The 12,449-nt window shown below is 51.1% G+C and overlaps 1 protein-coding gene across 1 annotated transcript in view; it reads right to left on the bottom strand.

Annotated features, from left to right (window-relative positions):
• IA-2 (tyrosine phosphatase IA-2) overlaps positions 1-12,449 on the bottom strand; it is a 528,690-nt gene that overhangs the window by 139,541 nt on the left and 376,700 nt on the right. The gene's annotated exons all lie outside the window — the stretch shown is intronic.

The raw sequence follows: 12,449 nt of genomic DNA on the forward strand, positions 1-12,449 counted from the left end.
CATAAAGAGAATGACACGCAATCGATTTCATTTCGCTCGCTCTTTTGCGAACCAAGCCTCCTCTTTTGCACGTAGCTTCGTGCTATATCTCTCTTTCTTTCTCTCTCTCGCTGCCGAAACAAAAACCTTTCGCATCTCATCTCTCTCTTTTCCTCTGACGAGTTTTCTCTTCTCGCAGGCGCGTTTCAATTTATGCGCCAGGCAATGGGCGCGGATTGGCCAGAGCACGTCGCCGCTCTTTCCTCCTCCCCTCCTCGCAGTGAATCGTGGTGGTGCTGTGTGCGGACGTGCGCGCACGCACACAGCCGCACGCGCGAGCTGGCCCTGCGTGATGACAGTGGCGGCGGGAACAAAGGAAGGCGGAGGGAAGGCCCAGTGAGCGCTGCCAACCCCGGATGACCAAAATACAAACAACCATAACAGATCGGCGATACAGAAACAAATAGGGCATAGTATATATAGGGGCAAAGAAACAGGAACAAAGCATAGAAGGGAGAAAAAATAAAGAGCGGTTTTTATTCTTAGCAGGATTCAGAAAACGGACCGCGCATATTTTCGTCCGGCGACCGAACGGGCGTGCTTGCGCTGGGGTGGAAAGGGCGATGAGGGGGGGGGGGGGGAGGTTGAGGTGAAGGAAAGAAATGGAGAAAAAGGATGGTGGTGGGAAACGCATCACACAGTATATGCACATCTCCCTCCCCTTCCTTTATAGCGAAGGCTTCTGAGAAGGCTTTTCTTCTCTACATTTCACTCGGACCCCATATACATGTTGTATGTGTATACTAGTTCTTCTTTCTTGGTTTCTTCACTACGTGCTCGTTCCTTCTGGAGAACGGGGCCGCTTTAAGGCTAAAACAAAAGCCGGGCCCGGCGCTTTTGCATGGCGAGAAGGACGTACGAAAAAGGACGCCGCCGGCCGCTGGCCCAGCCGAGCCAAGCCGAAGCCGGCTCGCGCACACAAGGCGGCGGAGCTGCCTCTGGCAAGAGAGCGCCGGAGGAGTGGGTGGGTGGGCGTGCAGAGCCGTTGCCGCCGCTGTCTCCGGCCCCACTTTAAAAACGATCCGTCTTTTATCTTTCCCCGTGACGCCCTTTGAAAGCGTATCTTGCCACCTCCCGCCGCCGGCTTCCATCTCGGTCTTCTCTTTGCGTCCGGCGCTCCACCGCGCTGTTGTCAGTTTTCATCCCTCGTGTATTGCCGCCGCCCCGGCTCCGCGCCCTTCCGCCCCCTTCACTCACACTTCCTCTTTTCTCAACTCAGGCTGCTGCTGCAGAGACTGAGGAATAGAAGCCGCGCGCCTGCTGCTGCCGCCGCCGCACTCTCCGGCTTGTCTTTCTCGTTCCTTGTCACATATATTTTCTCCTCCTCCCTCTCCTCACTCTCCTTCATCTTAAATTCTTCTTCTCCGCTGATCCCTCTTGGCGCGCGGCTCCTCAAAGAGAGGCTCCATCGAAATTTAATATGCTCCCCCGGCAAAATTTAAGCCCCGATCCAACGGAGGGAGGTGGCAGCGCGGGGGCACTTTGCCCAATTTTTGGTCTTCGCCGCTGCTTTGTCACTTTTGCGCTTCTATCACGTGTCCCCGTCGCCGCCGTCCCGGTCGGACCTTTTGCCACATTACAAATTTCCCAGTGTGTCTGCGGCGTGTCCTTCCACTTCGCTTCCTTCCTCGCCCTCGGGGTGGGGAGGGCTCAACGGCCGTTTCTCGCGGGATCTTTACGCGCGTGCATATATATTCCGGGAGAAGCGCTGAGCCTCGCGACGAGTGGGCCGACGATATTGCGCCTGGAGAGGACGCGACGATTAGGATCCTTATCCGGCGATTCGAGAGGCTCTCGGAAAAACTGCCCCCGGATCGCGTGAGAGAGAATGTGTGTTGCGTGTCTTCTTTTCTTTTTTGGATGAAGGGGGGGGGGGGGGAGAACTCGAAAGCGTAGTGGCCGGTACTCCGAGCGAGGAGGAATGAGAATACGCCGGAACACGACGGAAATAGCTGTGTCAGTGTGGCTAGCTCAGTGCTTGGTGTCCCAGGGAAGAAATAAAAAGGGCGATGGAAAGAAATGGGAAACAGGGAAAGCAGAGAGGAAGTGGGGTGGTGGGCGAGGCGAAACTTTGGGCGCGAGCTGAACACAAAAATCTGAAATAAAACTAGCTAAATACCCACTTTCGCACAACATTGCGAATGACGCCCAAACAACTACAGATGCATGGCCAAGCACGGAATGCACTGGCACCAAGCGCGAGCGTTTTGACGAAACGAAGGACTACCTTGCTCCACGACACTGTTTGGATGTAGTTTGGTCTAACGTGTGCAGATGCTTGCCCTCTGAACATGGAATCGACAGTGCTGTACTGTAATTGAAGTGATATGAAATACGATTTGCCCTGCAGTGGGCGTAGTCCGGCTGTGTTGATGATGAAACAATTTGCGTTTTGGTGGCAATAACCCGCACAAAGATGTATACTCCTGCTCAAGGAATTCCATATTCGTTGATTAAATGAAAGTAAGTCGAACTCAGTGGAAACATCTGAGTATGAACGGTCCAGCTCCCTTGTGGAACTTGGCATAATAAGAAACCCGCCGTGGTACTCGACTGTTGAGTCCAAGTCCGCACTTCAATGTGAGCGAGACGTAAAAACACCCGAGTGCTGTGCGATCTGAGTGCCTGTAAGAAAACCTTGCCGTCGAAATAAACGTGATGCTTTCCACGCGCAGCTTTGAAACGTGGAACCTGGCATTCCTCACCCAGCCATAACAACAATACGTCGTTGCGGCTTCAAGCCGCCTATTCTTATTTTGACGCCACTTACTGCAGCCGGTGCTCTTTGTCTTCGACTAAGTGCCGAGCTCAAGTGAATGGTGGCCGTGTGACAGTGCTGTTTCCCTGCTCAGCAGCACGCTGTTATTGGACCTTGTATTGGGGGGGGGGGGGGGGGGGTTCCAAACAGTAAATGTCCTCGAGGTGTACGGGCTCTCAGTACGTAAAGAGGAAGTAGTAACGGCGATATGTTAGGCGAGTTGGTTTTCTTTGAGAGACATATCGGTGACGCGAACGAACAGGCCCAAGACAGAGAACGCAAGCATTGAACTTAATTTCACAGAAAGCCATAGCCAACCGAGCGTTTTCTTCATAGGAGTTGACGCGGTTTAGTCGGATACCAAGTATTATATTCAGAAATTATGTTGGAGACGTTGTCGACCCAATGACGGCTCGTTCCTGGCAGGATTTAGATGGTTGCTAGTAATTCTGGCAGCCCCAGAAAGCAGAATGGTCGTACAGACGTGAATAAGCGACGGTTCGGCACAGCATTCAATGTTTAACTGCACTGGCTCGTGCCGCGTGCCTTGCTAGTCAGCGTTTTCTCGTGCAGATTTCACTAGATACGCGTAAGCCTGGAAATAGATGGCATAATACCTGTTTTAAGAAAAAAAAACGTTTGTAAGGGTGGCCTTATACGCCTCCGATAAGATTGCTATCGAGGGAGCTGAGGTGAAAGAAAGACAGTTTCCATCGAGCGAAGAGCTTTCCCCTGCAGGGGTGGCTAGGCTGCAACGTACGAAGCACCCTACAAAATAATGCTATTCTGAATGGCGTTATTTTGTAACCGGCACTCCGGAAGGGCGCGCTAGGTAATACGTGCCCTAAAAGTTGGCCGGAGTGAGGTGTAAGAACCACCAGCCTCATTAATATGTGTTTCTTTTTTTTTTCGATGCGTTAGCATTAAGACATCACTGCAGCAAAAAAAGTGTCTGGTGCTGGCGTGTGAAGCCTCAGCTGGCAGGAGGCAATATGAAGAGGCAGAAATTCCCCTCTCTACTTTCAAGCGAGAGTGGAAAGGGAAGAAAAGGAGAGGGCGGTGGGAGACGGATGGCGACAGGGGCAGCACAGTCTCAAATCAAGGCTGAGAGATGGGGACAGTGGAGCGGGAACACTGCGTCTCGCAAGATGACTGAGGGACTGGATCGGGGCACCCGCTCGCATGATCCGAACACGTAAGCTGGTAGCAGCGGGTACTCTGCCGCATCAGTCGCACTGATCGTCTGTGATTTTTTTTCTGTCAGAATTCTTTTAAAATCTATGAAATCGTAATCCTCCAGTGAACGCGCCTACCAGGTATTTATTGTTCTGCTCATAGCCACGTGACCAGTGCGCTTACGACCAAGCTTACTTATGCGTCGCGAGGAACCGATTAGCTTTCGTATTCAATACTCGGCGATTTTGCTGAGCCTCATTAAAAGAAGGTACAAACAGTGAAGCTCAAACGAATTTATTGCGCTCACCTTCATATCGAATCTTGTTTAAGACACTCGCTCCTACATTATGAAAATAAAATACTCGAACAGCTTAGCTGGCAATGGAAAAAGCAGTCTGTTTCACATACAAAAGCAGTAGTAATGAAATTTCAGGGCTTAAAGAGCGGAGCTGTTTTCAATAAGCGATTCGTAAAACGGATGAACGGGCGAAGGTGACCCGGAGTATAGAAAGATGGGCTGAAAAAAAATATGAAAATTTGGAAAAAGGCACGACTGGCAGCGCCTGGCCTACACGAGAGAGAGAAAAAAACTTTTGAACCAGCAAAAACTAAGGAATGTAGGGACATGGGGCCTGTGTAGAGATGGCGGCGGCGTCGCAACAGAATGCCGTCCTCAATTCACGCGGTACGTGCACTGGAAGTCGTTTATATAACGCTGTATTGAATGCGGGAGCGGCGACGAGCAGAGGGGGTTGCGTAAGGGTACTTACGTAAGCCGCAGGTAGTACACAGAACACAGGCGCCGTGCGCTTTACTAAGGCTGGTGCTTCCGAGAAACCCTTTACGCAATTGACCGTTCGTCCGGCAGATTCCGGGTTCTCCGCTGTCGGCGTGGGGCGTACAAAACGGAACGAGATTTGGATGAACTGTCGGCGCCGAAGGCCAATCCGCGCTCATATTAGGGCACCCGGTGGCGTAGTGATTGAGATAGGAAAGGGGGAGGAGGAATAGAGGGGAGAGGAGAGGGAAGAGGAACGCACTCGCGGAGCACTGGACTGGCGCCTGTGCACCTTTGTGACTTGGAGAGGATATGCGACGCTGTACGGGCTGACATTTCCAAAGCCTAGCGTGCCGGATACCCGTCAGAGCGCAGCGTTTCCGAGATTTGCCACTGTAGGCCAGGGGAAGCAATCGCAGAGCGAATGTTTCATAATCTCGGCATCCGCTTGCGCTCCTTTGCAGCTTTTTAGCTCGAAAAGTATTATGAAAAAAAAAACTAAAACCTGATATTGATGCCGTTTAAAAGGTAGACTATCGATGTGTGTTTGGTCGTAAAATACTGAATAGACCTTTCTTTATTTTTGTGCATAAATGATTTTAAGGAATTCTCTAAAAGGAACAGCACAATTAGGCAACAGCGGCAAGGCAACACGTTAAAGGTAACCGGTTGAAGTAACGCGGAATATCAGAGTAAAAAAGAAATTGTGAGGAGGGGGGGGGGGGGGGGGCAGAGGAGGCGCTCTTAACCTCACGTCATGCAGAAACGGCAGCAGTTCTTTCAACAAGATGGTGCACGGAGGCAAGCGTGTGTCGCTGCTTGCCCCGCTTGCTCCAGTCCGCATTTCTCTACTTCCTCTTTTCCATTTACGCCCCCTCATTTCTCTCCCTTAGCGCAGGGTAGCCAACCGGAACATCCTTCTGTTTAACCTCGCTTTCTTTCCTCTACCACTTTTCTCCCCTCTCTCTCTCCCCTCGTCTTCCCTATCTTCATTTTTTTTGTTGCCGAAAACGCAATCGAATAACAAAAATGTACGCCGTTCTAACCACTTTTGCGAAAAAGAAACGGAAATAAAATTTGTTTGCTGAGGCTTCTCTTCACTGACCCTGTTTTTTCAACACGTGAACGAAACAGCGCCAGCTTTTACTGCGTCTTAGTACTATGATTTTTTTTTTCCAAGTCGGCTCACCGGTTATTTACGACGTTCGTGCTTCCGTTCTGCAATTCATTGCGATGGAGCAAGGACAGCCATGTCAAGGTGATACTGACACTGATAAACAGCTATCATAGCTGCTATCAATGATTGCTCTGCTTGCTACCAGTAGTAGCGCGCGTATAAGGTCACATGCCACATGTTACGAAGAAACAAAAGTGCAGCACTTTGCGGGCACAAGAGAGCAGTCATTTGGACGCGGAGTCTCCCAATAACGCCGCAGCTCTCTCGGACGTCATCACGTCAGGTTCGTGTCAGCAGTAATGCCCGCTTATCAGGCATGGCCTTTCTACTCAAAGCACCGTGCAGCTACGACAGCAGTGAACGCACGAGCGAAGCGAAAGATGGCGTAGATAGCAAAACGTGCTCTGAGCGCAAGGTTTCTTTAAAAGCGGCATAGATGGAGAGATAGAGAGAGCGCCCCCAATCTCCTTCAGTTCCCAGAATCCACGGCCAGTCATCGCAAAGGATGAGAAAGCCGCCGGCAGACAGTGGCACAACGAATATGAACTGGGCGGGAGAAAGGGGAGAGCCGCACCAGGGAAGGGCGCAATGAAGACGCTCGTCTCGCTGGATGAGTTCTTCCCCTCGCATTCGGCTGCTCTGAGTCTCTGTGTGTACGTACTGCATCGGCGACAAAAGGAACAATTCACTGCGAGAAACGGGAGAGGAAGTAGAGGGATGGGGAGAGGAGCATCACGACGACGACGTCGCACGCGACGCTGGGAGAGCGCGGGAATGGGGAAGGAAGGGGGAAGGAATGGGGAAAACGGCGCGCGCGATGGGGACGTCTGAGCGCTCGTAAAACCGTCCCGGGTGCGCAAGGGAAGAAGAAGAAGAAGAAGAAGCCAGGCAGCATTTATCCACATCCATCTCGTTTGCGAGAAGGACAAAAGAGATACGCGCACGCGGGTCGCTGCCGCCACTGTGGCCGCGCAGCACTCAGGCCTAATTGAAACGGGGCCGTTCACTCTTTCACATAGTGCCTATGCGGACGCGGCGGCCCGGATACCGTGCCTGCCTGCGCCGCTGGCTGCTTCTCTCTCCTGCAGCAACGTGTGCGGCAACGGCTACGTACAGGCCTAGCTTCACGATCAGCTCTCTCTCTCTCTCTCCCAGTGTGCAATAGACTAGACTGAGCGGCCATGTAGCATATACGTGGTCGGGTTCGTCCTTCCAGGAATATGTCTCCGCTGCGCACAAGACCGCGGTGTGCAATCAAACGTACACCGGCAAACTGCTCGTGTAAAATCCTCGCGGGTCGCGTTTCTATCTTCTCTGCGCTCTTTCTTATTGTCATATATAAATATTTTTTTGTTTTGCTCCTAAACGAATGTACTTCTTTCCGGAGCATAAACGGCTGTCCTGTCGTTTTCAGAAACGGCACGCTCTATACGGCATAAACTGCACTCTGCTCTGGCCCATTCATCACCCGTGACCGCTGAAACTAAGCGAGGTTCTTTGCAATATCAGAGGCGCCGATCTGATTGGATGTTCAGTGGAAGAACGGCGACTATCGTGACGGTCGTGTACTGATACCAACACGAGCTGTGGATCATCGGCAAATCGCCCAAGGTTGAATGAAAGGTCTCATACTGCTCCTCTCCGGACGGTTGGAAAGAAGGCTGCTATCGGGGCCTTAATAAGGCTGGTGCTAAGCCCACGAACGCTCTTAATTATTTTTTAACTAGGATACATGTACCACTAAATTACAGCCAAGGTGCTGGTAATGCGCATGCTCTCTAACATAATCGAAATAGATGCGATGCCAGTGTGCACGGGCATTGACCATAATGCCAAAAGCTGTTTCATTTCTGTCGAAAGCCTATAAAAGGAAAAACTTTTTTTTTCAGCATTCGCACACACGAGCTCCCACGCAAGACTAATGAACTCTTTATTTTAATCTAACACGCCGCTGTTTATTTCCTTTTATTTCCTTAATTAAGGATGACCCTAACTTTTTGAGGATGAATTTTTAATATTGCGAATTCTTCTGTTTCACGGCAGTGACAGACTGCCAGCGAACGATCCTGAACCCCGCAATCCGAGTAATTTTCCGCATATCTCGACACCTTGTCTCAGTGCGCTCACACCGCACAGTAAAAACACGCCTCTATCATTTCGTCTCCATCGAAATGGGACCGCCACGGCCGGAATCAAACCCGCGTCTTTCTGGTCAGCAGTCGAGTGCCATAACCACTGAGGCCTCGCGGCGGCACATCATAGCTGCCATAAATATGTACATGCACAGACTTGGTGAAAAATTTTCAGGTCCCATGGTTTGCGTTTGAGGTGAATAGAGGTGAAGCCACTCCTAAAGACAGAAGGCCTTGACAGGCAAGCATGACAGTTATACTCACTGAGAGAGATTCAAAGCTTGAAAGGTGGCATAAGTGCTACCCTACACAGCTTAAGAAGCAAACACTGTGCCCTGTGGGATTTTGGTCAAGAATATGCACAAACTGGCGTATGCCTCGGTGCGAAGAGGATTCGTGAAAGAGAGAAGAAAAGAGTGGCGAAATGAAGCAGTAAACAACAGCCTGGGGGCCTTGGCTGGAAAAGAAATGAAGGTAAAAGAAAAAAGCTATAAAAAAAACGTAGAGCCTCAGGCTGCATGAACACTGGAGACAGAGAGCGAAATGGAGAGGGGGAAAAGAAAAGCCTCGAAAGGAGGCTGGGTGCCTCAAGAAAGAATAAAAAAAAAGAGGGCTGAATGAGAGAGATGGCAGGGGAAGCGTCGCGCATGCAGCGAGGGAAGCGGGATGGGACGACAAGTGGAGATATAAAAAGCCGTGATGAGTAGATCCGCGTTTTTAAGTATGGCGGGCACGCATGATGAAGCGAGGAGTGACGCAGCGGGCGGCCCGTGGCAGCAGCTTGCGCGAATTTCTCGAGCGTCTTTGGCGAATGAGGGCCGCTCGTGAATTCCGAACGCGTACTAGGCCCTCCAGAGCTGGGCTTGCCGCCCCCGGCTGTGCCAAGACGTGCAGCTGAGAGCGCCTCCTGGCGAACAAGACGCGCACATACGCTCGCGCGCACTCTAGCCGCACTATCCGCGCGAAAAAGAAAAAGAATGCTTAGACAGAAATGAAGAAATAAAGAAAGTACAATGAAAACGACGTGAGGTAAGAAGCGAGGAAGGAACGAGCGGTAGTGCCAGGGGACCCGCGGAAAGAAGAGCCGTCGTGCCCGAAGAGAGTACAGTATGAAATTGTAATACGTCGATTCGCCGCCGACTCCTCCGAAGCGAAGCAGCAGCAGTGAAAAGCAGGCGCGCGAAGAGGGGCGAGAGGGGTTTTGCGCGGCCACGGGCCACCTGAGGTCCGGAGTGCGGGCCAGGCGCAATGCGGCACACCGTTGCCGACGTTCTATGGACGTTCGGCCTGTGTTTGGGTGGGAGAGTGGACACGAGCCACTGGGCTGCGGAAGGTGGGGTTATTAACATAAGACGACGTTATATGGGAATAAGTGCTTCGCAGTGTCTAAAAAGGCCAAAAAGCGGGATGCGATTCAGAGTTCCCAAAGTTAGAGGCAACATTCACTGATTTGATAAAATCATTGGCCGCAATGTCAACGGCACCGTCATCTGCCGCATGAAAGCATTCTGGTTGTCTAAAATTACTGCGTCAAAGTGGAATTACAGATACGGCAGAATAGCTGCCGTCCGCAGAGGCGGGAAAAGGGTGTGAAGCTGTAAAGAGCATTCTCTTATTTCTGATTAGCACGAGAGAGAGGGAGCCATGGCAACCGAAAGGTGAGACAAAATTTTTTTTTTCACACTTTAAACAGACATGCTACGTCAGTGAGAAAATGGAACGCTGACAGGTGGCATTGAAAGATGCGCGTAACAAAGGGCTTAAGTCTACCTTGTAAAACTATATGGACTGAAATTCAATATTAATAATGAATTTTGAGTGCAGTGGAAGTGAGTCGTTCAGTTCACACAGACTGTCCGTTTCTTTTATAAACGCTTCTCAAGACATACAGAACACGAGCGTCTGACCAACGTACATATGACGCCAGATGAAAGCGCCAGAAAAATATTAATATTTCGCATGTGCTTTTCCGGACAAGCGACCCATCACCAAAAAAATCAGCTTACTTCCATGTTCGGAGTAAGGATATTTTTTAGCACTGTTATTATGCAATATTTTCTTTTTTCGTATGCACGTACCCTCAAACACATGTACGCCTAAATGAGAGTAAAATAAGAGTAAGCGTACTCCGTTTTATAAGAGGGAGAGTGTGAGAGGATAACTTACTCCCTTTTTAATCCTTTCTGCTTAGATTGTAGTAAATGAAAATAAAAAAAACAATGGCGGCGCGAACAGAGTTGAGTACTCTAAAAACTGTCCTGACACAAAGGCTTATCACGGGAGAGGTGGTGCAGGCACAGGGAGGTCATATTTGGAGGTAAATTTCTGCCTCACGTGCAAACTCCCAGAGGGAGAGCAGCGTGGGTCGGTCTTAGGCGTCGTTGCTCGGTGCAGTCCAAGCGCTGACTGCAGTGAAATGCCTTTTGAGGTGTTTTCTCCTCCTGTCGTAGTAGAGAGGGCAGTCCTACATGTGCTGCACCGTCGAGCGGGCTTTCATGCCAAACTTTCTGCCCGTTACTCTGGCCACTTGTTCACGGGCATATTCTTAGCGTCTTCAGCGCCGCTCTACCGGCCGACTGTCTCGTCCGTCGGAAGCTCGTTGCGCCCGGGTTTCTTACTGGACAGCCATTTAACAATTACATCCACAGTGAGTCTGTCAGGTGCGGGCCTTAAGGACGAATACTCGGGCATCGCGGGGAAGCCCAGGAAGCAGGGGGTTGGAATTAGCAGGAGTCTGCGCCGCGAGGGTGAGCCGTCTATCTTGTATAGATAGCCAAGTATAGATAGGGTCATTCGGTGCGGCCCGGACCGTGTGAGTCTTAGATAGAGCGGTCATCGTTTACAATCTCGCTCGCCAACGCGTGCGCAGTCTCGTCGCCGACGCCGCTCGGTTGTCGCGGTACCCAGTTCACTCTCACCTATAAGCCACGGTGTCGAGAGAGTACGTGGCTCCATGTTTTGGCGTTGCCCAATATTGTGTCGAATATATGAGCGTCTCCAAATTATTTGAGGGTTTCTCGACTGTCGGTGTGTAGCACCACTCGCCCACCGAGTCCCCGCCGTCCACTGAGTGTCTCGATCGCTACTTATTTATGCGGACTGCGGTAAAGACAGCTGAAAATTCAATTTCAGTGGAGCTGGCCGTGCGGTCGTACCGATGCGTATTCTTGCGGTTGCCATGCAACAAAAACAAGTGTTGCGCACTTTGTCGAAGGGTCCCACGCGGCATCTGTGAAAAAGGCGTTTCCTTCGTGGTCCTGAATGGAAGTCGCCAATTCGCGTTCGTATCGGTGGTCTTGCGCGGCGCATTTTTGGGTCAGTGGTTTCGGAAATCTCACTAGCACGCCCCGCCCTGACTTAAAGTGTAATGCGATATGTCGCTTGTCCAACTGGTGCAGTGTTGCTGCTTCAAGTCGCTCATCTTTAGGACGTAGGTTGAGCAATCTACGCCCTGCCACTGAGGTCCGCCGTTGCAGTTCATGGCCTTCATTACGTCATTACGTGCTTCGATGAAGGCCTTCAGGCACGGCAGGCCAGCTTACCGATAACGTTCTGCGGATCTCGTGTGTCGCGGCAGTCCTGTAATTGCACGAAGGCGCTCCAAATGGAGGATCTCTAGCTGCTTGTGGCGCGAACCACTAGATTCAGTAGACCGTCGCAGCAACAGCAAGAGCGCTCCTTAATAAGAGTCCGTGGCTGCGTCGCCTTCTTTGCGGTTCAGAGTGGAACTCGTGCCAGATGTGCTACGCCGTGGCACACGCGGGAGCGGCGGATCTGCTGCATTCAGCAGCCGAGGTTAGGCGTGTGCGTGAGAGTACTCTCTAAACACGAATACACCTACATGAGAGTAAAAAAGAGAGTAAGCTTTTTCCTTTAGCGCAGTCCCTTCTATAAAAGGGTGTGCGCTGGGGGACGGTTTACTCCTTTTTGTTTTTAGTGTAAGAAGAAATGCCGGAAACGACAAAAATCTAGCTGCACGTGACGCACAACGCAAACCCGCCATGATTCGTAGTCAAGCCAAACACTGTCGCCAAGAGACCGCCGATTATGGTCGGGAGTATCGCAAGCGTAAGAGAGCAGCACCCGGACTAGCTGTCCCCGTGGTCGTACCCGTGCCATCGGCGGAGCCGCCTTTTGCTAAAGTTACGCTGACGTATGAACAGCGTGCTGCGCGGGGACACCTTTCCGCTGAACTGTTCGTGCTAAGCGGCAGCTTAGGTAGTGTAATAATCTATACCCAGCACGTGTCACACGTAAAATATCCCCGTATGAAGGGCATAATCCTTCTAGCTCTACGCGGTCTGAAATTTGGCGTGTAGTATACCCGCCTCGTGCAGCACAAGTTGCATTCAATGGACAGTTTTTATCTAAAGTTTCCTGTTCACCTCG

The sequence above is a fragment of the Amblyomma americanum genome, chromosome 3 (genome assembly GCF_052857255.1).
Source record: "Amblyomma americanum isolate KBUSLIRL-KWMA chromosome 3, ASM5285725v1, whole genome shotgun sequence".
NCBI classification, from domain to species: Eukaryota; Metazoa; Arthropoda; class Arachnida; order Ixodida; family Ixodidae; genus Amblyomma; species Amblyomma americanum.